General features: G+C 35.2%; 1 long non-coding RNA gene across 6 annotated transcripts in view; it reads left to right on the top strand.

The window, feature by feature from the left end:
- Positions 1–17,179, top strand: part of LOC147911862 (uncharacterized) — a 128,866-nt gene that overhangs the window by 11,009 nt on the left and 100,678 nt on the right. Inside the window, exon 2 of one of the 6 annotated variants that reach the window (XR_015550631.1) lies at positions 6,818–6,955. The exons of the other annotated variants lie outside the window; for them this stretch is intronic. This is a non-coding gene — a long non-coding RNA (uncharacterized LOC147911862). The remainder of the gene's footprint in view (positions 1–6,817; positions 6,956–17,179) is intronic. 6 annotated transcript variants of the gene reach the window in all.

Here is a 17,179-nt window from a genome sequence, read left to right on the forward strand (position 1 = left end):
TGTTCATTTTTATCCTGGTTTCATTTGCCTTGTAGAAGCTCTTTAATCTGATGAAGTCCCACTTGTTTATTTTTCTTTTGTTTCCTTTGTCCAAGTAGACTTGGAATTCGAAAAGATGCCTTTATGACCGATGACGAATAGTGTACTGCCTATATTTTCTTCCAGGAGTTTTATAGTTTCAGTTCTCACCATCAGGTCTTTGATCCGTTTTGAGTTAATTTTTGTGTATGGCGAAAGAAGATGGTCTACTTTCCTTCTTTCGCAAGTGGCTGTCCAGTTTTCCCAGCACCATTTATTGAAGAGACTTTCCTTTCTCCATTGTATGTTCTTAGCTCCTTTGGTGAAGATTAGCTGCCTGTAGATGTGAGGTAAAATTTTTTAAGCTTGATATGCCTCATTTGTCTTATTTTTAATTTTGTTGCCTGTGCTATTAGAATTGTATTCAAGAAATTATTGCCAAATTCAATATAATGACACTTTTACCCTATGTTTTCCTCTAGGAATTTTATAGTTTCAGGTCTAATGTTTAGATGTTCAATCCATTTTGAGTTCATTTTGTATATGATATGAAGTGAGGGTCTAACTTCATTCTTTTGCATGAAGATACCCACAGTTTTCCCAACACAATTTGTTGAACACATTGAAAAAAATACATTTTCTCCATTGTGCTGTCATGGCATCCTTCTCAAAGATCATTTGGTCATATACACAAGAGTTTTTTTTTTTTTTGGGGGGGGGAAGATTGGCCCTGTGCTAACATCTGTTGCCAATCTTCCTCTTTTTTTTTTCTCCCCAAAGCCCCAATATATAGTTGTGTATCATAGTTGTAGAGTTGTGGCTCTTCCATATGGGAAGCCACCTCAGCATGGCTTGATGAGCGGTGAGTAGGTCCCTGCCCAGGATCCGAACTTGCGAACCCCAGGTGGCAGAAGCGGAACATGCGAACTTAACCACTGCACCACCAGACCGGCCCCTACACAAGGGTTTATTTCTGGGTTCCTTATTCTGTTCCATCGGTCTATATGGTTGTCCTTATGCCAGTAACATACTGTTTTGCTTACTGTAGTTTTAGAACATGTTTTGAAATCAGAAAGTGTCAAGCTACCAGCTTTGTTTTTCTTTCTCAAGATTGTTTTGGCTATTCAGGGTACTTTGAGATTCCATATGAACTTTAGTATGATTCTTTCTGTTTCTGCCGAAAACACCATTTAGATTTTGATAGAGATTGCATTGATTCTGTAGATCCTTTTGGGTAATATGGACATTACAGCAATACAGTCAAGTGTTGCTTACCAATGGGGATACATTCTGAGAAATGCATTCTTAGGCGATTTGGTCGATGTGCGAACATCATGGAGTGTACTTACACAAACCTAGATGGTCTAGCCTACTACACACCTAGGTTATGTGGTATAGCCTATTGCTCCTAGGCTACGAACTTCTACAGCATGCTACTATACTGAATACTGTAGGGAATTGTAGCACAATGGTAAGTATTTGTATATATAAACATAGTTAAACATAGAAAAGGTACAGTAAAAATATGGCATAAAAGATAAAAAAATGGAACACCTGTATAGGGCACTTGTCATGAATGGAGCTTGCAGGACTGGAAGTTGCTCTGGGTGAGTCAGTGAGTGAGTGGTGAGTGAAAGTGAAGACCTAGGACATTCTGTACACTACTCAAGACTTTATAAACACTGTACACTTAGGCTACACTAAATTTATTAAAAATATTTTTCTTTCTTCAATAATTAACCTTAGCTTACTGTAACTTTTTTACTTTATAAACTTTTTGGCTCTTTTGTAATAACACTTAGTTTAAAACGTATGCATTGTACAGCATGTGTTTTGTTATATCCTTATATTCTTCTTTCTTTATATCCTTATTCTATAAGCTTTTATCTATTTTTTCTATTTTTGTTTTTTTACTTTTTAAACTTTGTTAAAAACTAAGACAAAGACATCTTAGCCTAGGCCTACAGAGGGACAGGATCATCAATATCACTCCTCCACCTCCACATCTTGTCCCACTAGAGGGTATTCAGGGGCAATAACATGCATGGAGCTCTCATCTCCTGTGATAACAATGCCTTCTTCTGGAATACCTCCAGAAGGACCTGCCTGAGGATCTTCTTGAGGAGAGGTCACTCTTTTCAGAAATATATCCAAGATGGTTTGCTTGTTTTTTTTATTTTCTTCTTCATAGATTTGTTTGTAAGCAGATAATGCACTATGAACATTCCTCTCTGTTAATGAAAACCTTCTGGTGTTGAGGTCAATGTTTTCAGACGTTTTAGGGAGCTTGCTGAGGTCTGCAAAAGCTTAGGTTAAATACTTCACTGAATTTTCTTAGGGATTCTTCATCTTTTTCTTCTACTACATTTTCCTTTTCTCTGGCCTCTTCTTCAGCTACGCATTCCTGTTCCAGTTCCAACAACTCGTCATTAGTCAATTCCTCAGGAGGCACCTCTAGGAGCTCCTCATCATCCTCATCCACATCCAGGTTCAAGTTGTTTGCCATCTCAACCACAGCCTTGTTGATTTTTGCAATCTCCTCATCCTTGAGAAATCCTTTGAAGTCATGGACAATTCTCTTGAGTGTCTTCTTCCAGATGTCATTCATACACTCCTTGGTGACACCACCTCACCCCCAAACAATAGTCTTGATGCAACCATAGAGGTCATAATCCTTCTGGAATTGCATCAGTGTCTTCTCGGTGTCTTTCTCAGTTGCAGGAATAGCCTGGGCAAAGGTCCTCTTCAGGTAGTAGGCCTTAAAAGCTGCTATAAATACTTGGTCCATTGGTTGAATCAAAGAGGTGGTATTTCAAGGGAGAAACACATTTTTGATATTGGGATGAAAATCACCAATAAAATGAGGATGTCCAGGAGCATTATGAACAATAAGCAAAATCTTGAGAGGTATATTATTCTCCAGACAGTACTTCTCCATTTTGCTGGCATAGTAATTCAGGAGGGCACCTTGGAAGAGAAATTGGGTCATCTATGCCTTCATATTGCTTATGTAGTACACTGGATGTGTGTGCTTATTTATATGCTTGAAACCCTGGGTTTCTCATTGTGCCAGATCACAAAGGGTTTCAATTTGTAGCCTGCAACATTGCCCCCAAGCAAGACTGTTATCCTGTCCTTAAAAGCCTTAAAACTTGATATTTATTTGGCCCCTTTATGGATGAATGCCTTTCAAGCATCCATTTCCAGAATAGGGAGTTTCCATCCATATTGATTATTTGCTCTGGCAACTAATTTTCCTTTACAATCAATTTATCTGGAGTTTCCAAAAATTCTTCAGCTGCCTTCACATCAGCACTTCCACACTCACCACTCACTTTCACATTATGTAAAGAATAATAATTCTTAAATCATTTAAACTACCCAGAGGTAGCAGTAAATTCAACATTGTAGTTGAGTTCAACCTTTTCTTTCAACATCACAAAAACAAACTTTTTGTTTTGGCCATAATCATCAAGGTGTTGAGAGGGGTATGCTTCTGTGCCTGATCTTCGATCCAGGTCATTAGAAGTTTCTCCATGTCTGATATAGGCCCTTCCTGAATTTTTGTTGGTCTCATTGCCTTCAGTGAGGCAGATCCTTTAACAGTTTCTGTCCCTTTGTTCTTGTTCTTCAAGATTGTAGCTATGGGGGCCGGCCCTGTGGCCTAGTAGTTAAGTTCAACATGCTCTGCTTTGTTAGCACAGGTTTGTGGGTTTGGATTCTGGGTGCAGACCTACAACACTCATCAGCCATGCTGTGATGGTGACCCACATGCAAAATAGAGGAAGATTGGCACAGATGTTAGCTCAGGGCTAATCTTCCTCAAGCACCAAAAAAAAAAAAAAAAGAGGAAGATTGGCAACACATGTTAGCTCAGGGTGAATCTTCCTCAGCAAAAAAAAAAAAATAATAATACAGATTGTAGCTATGGTGGAATGGGACATGCCTGACTGGCAAGCAATAACAATCACTGATTTTCTACCTTCATAGTCCTTAATCACTTTTAATTTTGTTTCCATGTCAATCACTCAGTATGACCTCTTACTGGCAACATTAGCAGGGGGTTTTGTATGATTAGAGTCAGTGATGAATATAACAACATAAGATTAAATCAAGCACAAGAGAAAATAATGCAATCAAGTGACATGGCAAACACGAGTTGTGTGAGGCTGCTCCTGGCATAACACAGCATACTGTTTTACAGTAAACTTTATTTTTGTAAGTAGAAAGAGTACACTCTAAAATAATGATAAAAATATAGTAATGTAAATACATAAACCAGTAACATACTCATTTATTATCATTATCAAGTATTATGTACTATACAAAATTCTATGTACTATACTTTTATATGACTGGCAGAGTAGTAGGTTTGTTTACAGCAGCATTACCACAAACATGTGATTGATGAGTTGTGCTGACATTACAATGGCTATGACATCACTAGGTGATAGCAATTTTTCAGCTCTATTATAATCTTATGGGACCACCATCGTATATGTGGTCTGTTGTTGACCAAAACATTGTTATGCAGCCCATGACTATATCAATCATATCATAAATATGACTAAAGTTTGCACTATATACATTATAGTGACCATATGATTTGATATATATTATATTATGATTATATGATATGATATGTATGATATGCATATGATAACTTGGTTAATTTATAGATGACATATATTTATAGATATATATTTATTGATGATATATTATAACTTGGCTAATACCTCTCAATAGTTTATCACAATCATTTCCTAACTCTTGCTTTGGAAATTCAAATCCGCATATATTTGTTCACACGTGAAAAATAGCAGGAGTCTTCTCATTAAAGCAAGTTTCTTGGAATTAAGAGATTAATATTATACTCATAAATATGTCACTATTTAACAGACCATATAGCTAATATACAAAGGTCTATAACACTCAACTCCAACATTTAAAAAACAAATTGAGATAAAATTAGTCAGATCTGCCAATCTTAGATTTTTCACCTGAAATCATGGAAATTCAGGAATAAAAGGGATACTAGAACTAAACTAATGTAATTCCCATTAATGCTTATCTTGACTCTATAACAACCATATAAGTCACAGGCTCTCTGTTTGCACTTCTAGTAGGACAGAACTCACTACTACTTCCCCAAGGAATCTCACTACTTTTCAGACAGCTATAATTTTTAGAAAGGTCTTTTTCATGTTGCAGCAAAGACTGCTAGTTGGTTAAAATTCATTTTCCTCTTATTTATTAACCTAATGCCTAGATAAATCACAACTGCATAATTTTCAGGGCCAAGTACAAAATGAAAATGCAGGGCCTTTACTGAGGATGGGGAAGTCAACCTTCCCTTCTCATGGATCGGTGGTCCCAAGCCATGACAGACAGGCAAATCCCGAGAGATTGCAACCTCCCTACCCAATGTGCTTGGAACGTGGGTTAGGGTAAGCAAGAGACTCCCACTGAGCTGTCTGCTGAGCTCATAGGCTAGAGTCTAGATGGTCATCACTTTGCCCCACCCTGAGAAGCTGCAGGGTGCACACCCAACCCTAACCTTCCCCACCCTCTTACCCAGGCCTCCACCTGGAGTGAAATACAGTGGTGGAATGGGGACCTCCCCCCACCGACACTTCCCAGATAGCATGTAGGGCAGAGAGCAGCAGCAGTAGTGGGGTAGGGACAGAGAGAGGGAAGAAGAGAAATCATTCTCAGAAGCCAGGGAGGAGGCAAAAGGCATGACCACCGCGGGTCAACACTCCCAAGCCCTGGGCACATGCTTCATTGTTCCATCAGACTCCACTTATAAAATAAATTCAAAGATGAAAATATTAAAAATTTCAAGCCAGCAACTTTGAAGCATTAAATCTCAAGCATAGGGTCCTTCTGAATGTATGGTCCTGTGCAACTGCCCTGGTTTCCCACTTTGCCCTAAATCAAAGGATGAAAGCTGTGTGCTGTGTTGGAGTAGAAATTAACTGGTTCCTTAAGGATTTTATGTAGCCTCCATACTAACCCCGGGCTGCTTATTTCCAAGTGTCTTTTACAAAAAGATTAACCCCTATATTTTGGTCTTTGTTACCAACCACTAAATGCAATTCCTAATTAATACACATTAAAGTTACATTTACCTCCCTGTTGCTTCCACACTCTGGTTCTTGTTATATTATGTGAGATAAATAAATAAGCACACAAATACATAGCAGCATGGCTTGTAAAGCTTGTGTACAATGAGTCCACCACATTTTCTGTACATGCCTGTACTGCTACTGATTTTATTATTTCTGCTAATGTAACTTTTCACCACTTCTGCCACATCCTTCTCACTTTTTCCATTTCTCTTTACTCACTCAGCTTTGAACTAAGTCTCAGGCCATTTCTGGACAGATCAGAATAGTAGTTCATTAAAGTAAAGGAAAGAAAAATAGATAATCATCATTTTACCAAGTGCCAACTCCAATTGTTTAACTATTTTTATCCTCCTCCTGCCTCTGATTTTGCAATATGTTGGCTTGGCATTATGTATATGCAATCCAAGATGGAATATAAGTTACTCTCATCTTTTCTATTTTATTTACATATCTTTGATTCTTTCATTAGATCTTTAAGTGAATATGGAAGCATTAAATGGCTAATTTTTATTTTCTTTTTTTCCTAATCTACATTTTCTACATTTTAAGCAATGAATATTTTTGTTATAAATAACTGATTAAATGACAACGTTCCCATAATGCTCATAAGTGTTTGGTTTGCCAGTTTTTCTATGCTATTCCTTAAACATAGAGGTGTGATTTTCTAGATATCCTCTTCAATACTTGAGAGTCCTGAAGCTGAAAGGTCACCTGCATCCTAAGACAAGCTTCACCATCTAAGTGCACAGATCATGGTGTATGACATCTGGGGGATTCTTGACAAGGATGGTGAATTAAGAGCTAAGGTAAAATGAACTCTAACATGCGCTGCATAGCTATGGATATTTCACCAGCACCCAATAGTAAGATTCCCACACTAAAGCCACAATAACTGTATGACCTACTGGTAATATCACTCTGCCCATTAAAAGCTATTTTACTGTTAATTAATAAAGTCAAGGTCAAGACTCAGTTCTAGTATCTTAGTTCCTTACGGAAATAAGTGCAATAATTTAAAACTCACAAGCTGTAAAACGTGTTTATCAAATATTTAATCCCTTGATTCCCCAAAGTATTGGCAACAGTGGGCTGATTTTTATGTTCCAAATCTGGAACCAACCCCTTGGAGTGTTTTGGTATTCCTAGATGGTGCAATTACATAAACGTTTTTCTAGTTATTTTATAAATATCAATTATATTAATATACACTTCTTCAATTCAGACCAAACAACTGATGAGGTTTTATTGATATTTACATAGTAATAAATAAATGTGATTTAAATGTTGCCAAATAAATAAAGTATCTGGCTCAGGAAAATATTTTCTGAGTAAAGAGTAAAAGAAAGTTTCTATTAGAACAACAACAACAAAAAATCCTAGCTCTCCCAAATCATATAGTGAGTCTGCATTATTGTGATAATGATATTTCAGAAAAATGAAATAATGAATAAGAATAGCCATAATCTATGGATGATTACAGCATATTAGGCCGTGGATACAGTAGATTGTGAATGTCCTACATTCAAAGTGAAATGAAAAAATTGAAAGAACTATCCAAAAAAGGCAACTCCTCAAAACAAACTTTGGTTTAAACTTACCATTTACCATTCAACAAATATTTCTTGAATTTTACTATATGTAAGGTTCTGTAGAAGTTAGGGAGATTCATACAAATTCAACCCTGGTTTTTGGAAAGGGTGGAAGGACCCATGTAAACAAAGACTTCCTCTCATCAAAACATTCACAATTCATCTATACAAAGGGCAAGGAGAGGGACAATGGTTGAACATAATTGAGGATACAGAAGTCAGCTTTACATACCCGTAAGTGGGAAATGAATAAGAACTAAAAAACATAAGCACTCGATGAGGCATAGTTGAGTGATTTCATGAAATACACACACGTCAATCCTGATGGTGACTTTTTAATTCACTCAGCATACCAATTCGCCTCTTCCTCCTTTCCTCCTTTTGTGTTAACTAAATCCTATCAGATTTTATATTTATAAAATCCTATCAAAAATGGCCTATTTATTATGGGAGTAAGAAATTAAAATTAAAAAATGCGTTCACTTATTCATTTATTCACAGGTAAGCAAACATTTTAATGGTCTTCGGGCATTCTCACGTCTCCATGTTTGAATTTTTCATGTGTGTATGTGTCTACATGTGTGTGTATGTGTGTACACGTGTGTGTGTGTACGTGTGTGTGTGCATTTGTGTTCTTATTCCTATCCATTATCTTTAGAGGATGGTAAAATTCACACTGAGTTCATGAAATCATTAAATTCAAGGCTGAAAGAGGCCACAAAAACTCTTATCCAAACTCTTCAAATTATTATGAGAAATCCACAGCCCAGAGAGTTTAAACTGATTTGCTGGAGATAACATGATAAGGACATGGCCAAGATGGAACTAAGACTCTTACCTCCTATTTGACCTCCCAACACTGTTTTCTCTACCTTGGCACATGTGAGGTAAATTTTACTTTCAAACTTGATCTTTTGTTGGTTACTATATTAAGGGTTGTTAAATATCTAAATAGATTACTGAGGGAAATGATAAAACTCTGAACCTTTTAACAACAGAATGTATTTCTGTAGGTAGGATTAACTACTCTGTACTATAGGTAGATAGGACCAGATCACCTTTCAAAGCCATTTTGACTTTCTGCATTTAGTATTTCACCTTTGTTATTGTCATAAAAAAGATGTGAATAAATGATTTATAAAAAAATTACCTTCCAATTTTTATCTTCCTTCAGAAGGTAACTAATTTTCTTAATATGACTCATAACATATTTAACATTTAAATTTTATAAATGAACAATTAACTTTTGAAACCTACTTAGCAAATAGCTTTTGTATCAATTTACCTCTTCAATATCTAAGCCCAGCATCATTATTAAAAGAACGGGCAGTGCTTTTAGTGGTAATATAATCTAAACTAATTTTTTTTCCAAAAAAACATTGCATCAAACTATAAAAGTGATTAGCTGTTGGTCCGTATAGGGGGAAAAGAAAGCTAAAGTTACCCAAGTCATAAGACTTTATTTGTAAAAATAAGGTCAAAGCATTTATAAATTTCATGTCACAATCTATTTTAAAATATTAAAATACACACACAATCCAGGACCTTCTCTTAAAAATTGATACTTCAAATCTGTAATTTGATTCAAGAAAGTCTGTAATACTCTGCTTGGAAACCATGTGAATTTGCTATTTGTACCACAGAAACTTGTCTATCCTGCCTGCTTGAGAAGTTTTTCCATGTTTTCTCTGTGTGTCTATCTACATAGCCAAAGTGCAATTTTGTTTACTTGTTAATAAAGACAGCCTTTGAAAATAAGACCTATATTTGACTTTGAATTTCTATAAAAAAAGTGGCTAAAATAAAGTTCTTTCTGGCTTAAAAATATAGCTATATTTCCAAAGAATTATGGTGGGTGAAATTTAGATGCTTATCTACTTTTAGATATATCAAGGTTGGTTTAAAATGTGTGAGAATGGGCCGGCCCCCTGGCTTAGCGGTTAAGTGCGCATGCTCCACTGCTGGCAGCCGGGGTTCGGATCCCGGGTGCGCACCGATGAACCGCTTCTCCGGCCATGCTGAGGCCGCGTCCCACATACAGCAACTAGAAGGATGTGCAGCTATGACATACAACTATCTACCGGGGCTTTGGAGGGAAAAATAAATAAATAAATGAAATTAAAATGTGTGAGATTGTTATATAAATTTTGATTTTATGTCACAAATTTTCTAAAACTATAAATAATTTTGGCTTGAGGAATTTGTTTTCCTTAATTGCCATTTAAGACATGGTTTAAATGAGAACTGACTTTGTGAACAATTCCTTTTTGATAGTATTAACTGGCAAGTGTTTTGAAAATAATGTATAGAGTACTTATTACTTTATTAATTGACTATATAGAATGTGCAAATGCAAAATAGATTTTTTTATTGGATCTAGATATAAGCGAAAAATGTGAGGATTATGCTCACACATTTGAGAGCCTCTAAATAAATATATTTTAATTACAAAAAGTTGGCAAAAACTTATTTTTTTATCTATTACGGATATTAGGTAGTAATGAAAGCAAATTGTTTTTTGTTTTTAGCAACACATTTAAGATCATAATTAATATTTTTCAATTAAGGATCTTTTTTAAAAAAATCTATTTTCCATGTTTGTGAGTTTGTTTTTGTTAAAAAAAAAAAGGTATATGGAGTTTAAAAAGTAGTATTGCATAATTCCCAAAATATCAAGCTGCAAAGCTGTTCTCATTGGAGAGAAGAAATCTCTTACAGTAGCTTAAACACAGAAAATTTCAGCAAAAGTGATTTGAAAAAAAAGACAACCTTCTTTGCCACAACAGAGAAGTCAGTAGAGCCATCATTTGTTAAATTGAGTATTCTCACTAACTTTCTACGTACAGTGTTATAAACGATTAGAGAAGACTGACAGATTGTAGTTCTTCAACCATATGACAATAGAAGTAGGAATGAAGTAAAGGAATAATTCATGCATGCAAACCACAAAATCTCCTATGCAATTTAAATATCATTTAATTATAACTGTGTGAAGTGACCAGTTGATACCATATTAATTGAAATGTATGTTAAAATTAATGAATGGCCTTAGTCATATCTTTTATCGTATAGGGGAGGAAAGACTTTTCCTCTACTTGGATTCTGTGGCTGGGCTTGAGAATTAAAAGGACAAAAGATAGATTAACAGGAGAGAAGCACACAAATTTTATTCGATGTACATAAATAACCTGTATGCCTCAAGCCCTGTCAGTGTGCTCTTTGCAATTCTTGCAAAGAAAGGGATGTTAAGACAGGCAGCTAAGTGTTTAAGAAAGTTTCTGGGGAAGTTGGAGGAATTTCAGGAGTTATAGGAATTTGTTGAGGTGGGACTGGAGTTTGGGGAAAGTGAATTGAGGCAGGGCTCTGGAAATCTAAAAGATCTTCTTGAGGATCAGGGACAGGGAGTGGGGGTAGAAGGAGATACAGGAGAGTGGAGAAGGGGAATTTATGGTCGATGTGGATTTTATCTTTTGTTCTAAGTCTGATTTATATCCTCTAATTTTGTTAAGGGAGTCCCTAATGGTAGACATAATGCTCTTTTGTATCCTTCTATCAAGTTGATCTTGCCATAGGTGTCAACAGAATATTTGTTTAGGTTGAAAGTTTTCTAAAAATGCTTTAAAATATAAAATTTTTCCAAATCAAAGGATCCAGCATCTGGCCTTTGACAAGTAGGATATACAAGAGTATATCCATTCCAATAGCCACTTAATCCAGTAAGTCTTTTTATAGAAAGACCTGGAGGTAACTTTCGAGGCTTAGAATGAATTTTTACCATGAACACAAGAGGCATCTCCAAACTTGGTTTGGGGATGATCATGATCCCAAAAGTCATGCCCAAAGATAGCCTAAAGAAACAAAGATCCTTGTTGCTATAGGCAGTAAGAATAGTGTTTATGAAAACTCATGCCAGTGGTCTCCTACAAAAGTGAGATGTCTCCAAATACAGGCCTACTAATTTGTAATACTGGGCATGAGATACTGGGATGGAAATTTCCCAGCACTGACAAGGCATTGAGAAGAGAGACAATAAAAACCCCTTATGGCCTGAGGCTATAAGTGACCATAAGCTATTTTTATTTATTAAGACAAACTCCCCTGAGAGTTGGCACAGTGGGAAAAATAACGTTGCTTGTGCATCTTGTCTCAGTTTCCTACCCTGATGGCTAGCCACCAGTCAGACTTGACAATCTACTTGCCCCAGCAGGCAGAAACCAGAAAGAAAATGTCTCATTGGTTACAAGCCAAAGTTCTCAGGACATAAAATGAGATGGAAAAAGAATTCCATCTGTTTTTTTTACCAGTGACCCACAGCAAAGTTTCTCCAAATAGATACCAGTCTGGTGAGAACTGTAAACTCACTGGTCTGTGAGGCCGGCTCCAACAACAGGCTTATAGGACTTATGTCTGTGTTCTACTATATGATTGTCCTTAAAACAAACAATACAAAAGACAGAGACAAAGGAAAATAATGACTATCTCTGGGAGAGAAAGGATCAATTAAATCCAAGAGTACTCAAAACAAAAACCACAAGAGTCACTATACCCAAAAAACTAGTTCATATAAATGTTTTTCCTGCTAATCTAAATTTGGAAAGGAAAAGACGAGAGATTCTTACCACCCCCACTTGACTGGACCCTACAGGGAAAAATCTAGGAGGCTGACCTTGTAAGAATTCTTACTTTTTGCCAGCTTTGTCAGACATCTCAAGATCTCAGCTGCAGCTTCTGGAGTAAGCAGGTTGTGCCAGTCAATCATCCCATCCTCATCTCTAGAACTATAAGGGGAGGAAAGACTTTTCCTTTATCCTTTTAGATTCTGTGGCTGGGCCTGAGAAGTAAACTGACAAAACAGATTTACAGGAGAAAAGCATACAAATTTTGTTTGATGTTAATATCTTTATGTGGCATGAGAGCCTTCATAGAAGAGAAATGGAGACCCAAAGAAGTGGACAGGTTATACATACCATTCAACAAAGAAGGAGAAACTGGAGCTTTGACAAGCCAAAGAAAAAAGGTGTTTGGGCTAGGGGTAGTGAATTGTGGGAAAGTGACTAGGAAATATATGGGGGACTCCAGTGGAAGATCAAGATTATTTTAGTAGGTTTGTTTGTACACATTGATTTTGAAATCAACTCCTCTTCTGTGATAAGAATCTTCTTTTCCTGGTACAGGGAAGAGACCTTTCTCATGGGAAATTTTATGTCCTGCTTTTAGGTAGTAAGAGAGCCATCAGAGAACCCTTCTTGCACCTGCTGTGCTCAAGTGACTTCAACTCAAAATGATCAATATGCCAAAGTGGCATATTTTGGGGTGACATGTTCTGATCCTCCTAATCAGCAACCTTTGTTTTTAATTTACAATATAGGCTAATAGATCAGCTAAACAGCAAAATCTGAGTTACTAAAAGTAATTACAACATTTTAATTATTTTAATCTTAAAATTAAATGCATTTTAACTATTTTGTAGCTTTTTTTTGAGAGTAAGGGTAACAACTATTTATATTGCCTTGAAAAATCTAGGGTAGAGAAATGATGAAGTGGTAAAGGTCATTTTCCAGGTCAATTATACTTAACACTTATCAACTCAATTATTCACTAAGACTAGAAGATATCAGTAACACTAATAATTTAACATCCATAGAAATACTCTGTAACACCAGTCTTGGAATGAAAAAAGTTGTTCCTGTTAAGAACTGAATATTGCTTTATTTTTCCAGAAAATTCTTTTTGGATACTATAGTCTTGTTCATGATTCTTGTATTTTCAGTATTCACTTCATTTCTTCAGTCACTGAAATTACCATTTGCAATATTAAACTGATGAGTTGCCGAGAGTCTGTCTCAGTATAGTTGCTAACATTATACTAACTCAGAAATATAAATAACAGGATAGGCAGCTTTAGTAATATTTTGTCTCATAAACATAATTTTTTAATTTAATTTTTAAAATTATCATAGAGTAAAATTGATTTTTTGTTATACAGTTCTTTGAATTTTAGCAGATGTATAGATTGTGTAACCACCATCACAGAGAGAGTACCACCCTCCCAAAATTCTCTGCACTATTTCTTAATCACACTCCTCCTCAATGCCTAACATCTGTCAACCATTGATCTGATCTCTATAACTACAGTCTTGTCTTTTCAATAACTTCATATATGTAGATAATAGAATATGTGATTCTTTGTGTGTGTGTGTGTGTGTGAGGAAGATTGGCCTTGAGCTAATATCTGTTGTCAGAATTCCTCTTTTTGCTGAAGAAGATTGGCCCTGAGCCAACATCCATGCCCATCCTCCTCTAGTTTTTTGTACATGGGATGCCGCCACAGCATGGCCTGATGAGCGCTGCGTAGGTCCTCACCTGGGATTCAAACATGTGAAGCCTGGGCTGCTGAAGCGGAGTACACGAACTCAACCACTATGACACCAGGCCAGCCCCTAGAATATGTGACTTTTGAAGCTGGCTTCTTTTACTCAGCATAATTCCTTTGAGGCTCATCCAAGTTGTTGTGCTTAGAAATTCATTCCTTTTTATTGTCAGCTAGTATTCAATTGTGTGGATCTACCACAGTCTATTTATCCATTCACCTGTTGAAGGAAATTTGGGTAATTTTCAGTTTTTGGCTATAATGAATAAAGTTTCTATGAACATTCACATATAAGTATTTGGATGGACATATGTTTTCTTTTTCTTGGGTAGATGCATATAGGTGGATTTCCTGGATTGTATGGTAAGTGTATGTTTAATTTTTTTTAAGAAACTTCCATACTGTTTACCAGAGTAGCTGTACTATATTACACTCCTATCAGCAATGTGTGAGCGATCCAGTTGCTTCTCATCCACCCTAGCAATTGGTTATGATTATTGTTTTTAATTTTAGTCCTTCTAGTAAGTGTGTAGTGTTATCTCATTGTTATTTTAACTTGCACTTCCCTAAAAGAATGATATTGAACATTTTTTCATATGCTTATTTGCCATCCATATATCTTCTCGGATTAAGTGTCTATTCATGTATTTTGCTCATTTTTTATAGGGTTGTTTGTTTTCCTCTTGTTGAGTTTTAGGAATTCTTTCGGTTTTCTAAATACAAGCCATTTCAGAACAGATATTTTGTAAATATTTTCTCACAATTTGTGGCTTCTCTTTTCATTCTTTTTAGAGTGTCTTTCATACAGCAAAAAAATATTTTATTTTGATGAAATCCAAGCTATTGACTTTTTCCTTTAAGTATTTTCCCTATGGTGCCATGTATAGGTCTTTGCTTAACTCCATGTCCCCAAAATTTTCTCTTATGTTTAGAAGAAAGTTTTGGAGAAAACTATTAAATTTTGATAGTTGTGTTTTATATTTAGATCTATAATCAATTATAAGTTAACTTTTGTATAAGGTGAAGAGTTTGACAGGAATCATTTTTTTGCAAATGGGTGTCCAATTGTTCCAAAGAGGTTTTTTTACAACACTATTATTTGTCCATTGAATTACTTTTGTATCCTTGTTAAAAACCAATTGACTGTACTTGTGTGAATCTATTTATAGATTCATTATTCTATTCCATTGATATATATGTCTATCTCTTTGCAAATATCACATTGCATTGATTACTGTAACTTTATAAAAAGTCTTAAAATTGAGTAGCGTGATTCCTCCTACTATATTCTCCTTTTTCAAAAATAGTTTTAGCTGGTATAGTTTCTTTGCTTACCACATATTTTAAAATTAGCTTGTCAATATCTAAAAAAAAAAAATCCTGTTGTTATTTTGATTGGATTTGCATTAAAAGTATAGATCAATTTGGGGAGAATGACATGATTACTATTTTAAATTCTCTAATATATGAACATAGTATGATTTTTTTATTGAGATCTTTGATGTCTTTCATCAGTGTTTTGTACTTTTCAGTATATAGAGGATGTACAAGTTTTAATAGATTTAGATCTAAGTAACTCATGTTTGGGCAACCATTGTAAATGATATTACACTTTTACTTGGGGTTTCAATTATACAATGCCAGTATGTAAAAATGATTGATATTGTGTTTCCACCTTCCATCCTCTAACCTTGCTCAACTCCCTAATTCTTGATTTATTTGTGTTTTTTGGCAGATTACTTGGGATTTTTATGTAGAATATTATGTCATCTGTGAAGAGGTTTTTTTTTCTTTTCCAGTCTATGACTTTTATATCTTTTACTTGCCTTGTTGCACTAGGATTTCCAGTACAAGATTGAATTGGAGTGGTAAGAGTAAATTTCCTTGTTTTGTTCCTAATCTTAGAGAAGAAATATTTTTCACTCTCACGTATGATGGTAGTTGTAAGTCTTCTGTAGGTGATTTCTATCACATTAATGAAGTTATCTTCTTTTCTTTACTTTGCTGAAGTGTTTTTTTTTAAATCACGAATGGATGTTAAATATTGTAAAATACTTAATATGATCAAGTATTTTTTTCCTGTCATATTATTAACATGATGGATTTCATTAATTGATTTGCAAATATTTACTGGGTTTGAACATGTTGGCTGTGAGGTATAATTCTTGATATATTGCTGGATTCAAATTGCTAAGGTTTTTTTGAGGTTATTTACATCTTCATTCATGATGAATTTTGGTCTATACTTTTCTTTATTTGTACTTTATTTTACTGATTTTGGTGTAAAGTCAATGTTGGCTTCATAAAATAAGTTGAGAAGTGCTCACTCTTTTCTATTTCTCTGAAAGAGATTTTATAGATTTAATGATATTTCTTCATTACATGTTAGGAATAACTTGCTAGTGAAATCACCAAAGCTTGGATATTTATTTTTTGGAAGAATTTTAATATGAATTTAATTTTCTTAGTAGTTTTAGGACTATTCCTGTTTTCTATTTCATCTTAAAGGAGGTTTGGTAGTTTGTGCTTTTTTTTTTGAGAAATTGGCAGATTTCGTATGTTATCAAATTTATGTGCTGTGAGTTTTTCATAGTATTCTGTTATCCTTTTAATGTCTGTGGGGCTGTAGCATTACCCTCTATTTCATTATTGATATTGATAATTTGTATCATCTCTCTTTTTTTCGTGATTAGGCTAACTAGAATTTATCAATTTTATTTATTTTTTAATAATTTTATTTATTTATTTTTCCCCAAAGCCCCAGTAGATAGTTGTATGTCATAGCTGCACATCCTTCTAGTTGCTGTATGTGGGACACGGCCTCAGCATGGCCAGAGAAGCGGTGCAGCAGTGCAAGCCCGGGATCCGATCCCTGGCCGCCAGCCGTGGAGCACGCGCACTTAACCGCTAAGCCGTGGGGCCGGCCCTATCAATTTTATTAATCTTTTCAAAGATCTATCTTTATTTTGGTTGATTTTCTCTATCATTTTTCCGTTTTCATTTTAATTTATTTATTCTCTTATCTGTATTATTTTCTTCCCTCAACATGATTTGTGTGTATTATACTCTTG

Source organism: Ceratotherium simum, chromosome X (assembly GCF_057802395.1).
Source record: "Ceratotherium simum simum isolate JZ-2026a chromosome X, ASM5780239v1, whole genome shotgun sequence".
Classification (NCBI taxonomy): Eukaryota; Metazoa; Chordata; class Mammalia; order Perissodactyla; family Rhinocerotidae; genus Ceratotherium; species Ceratotherium simum.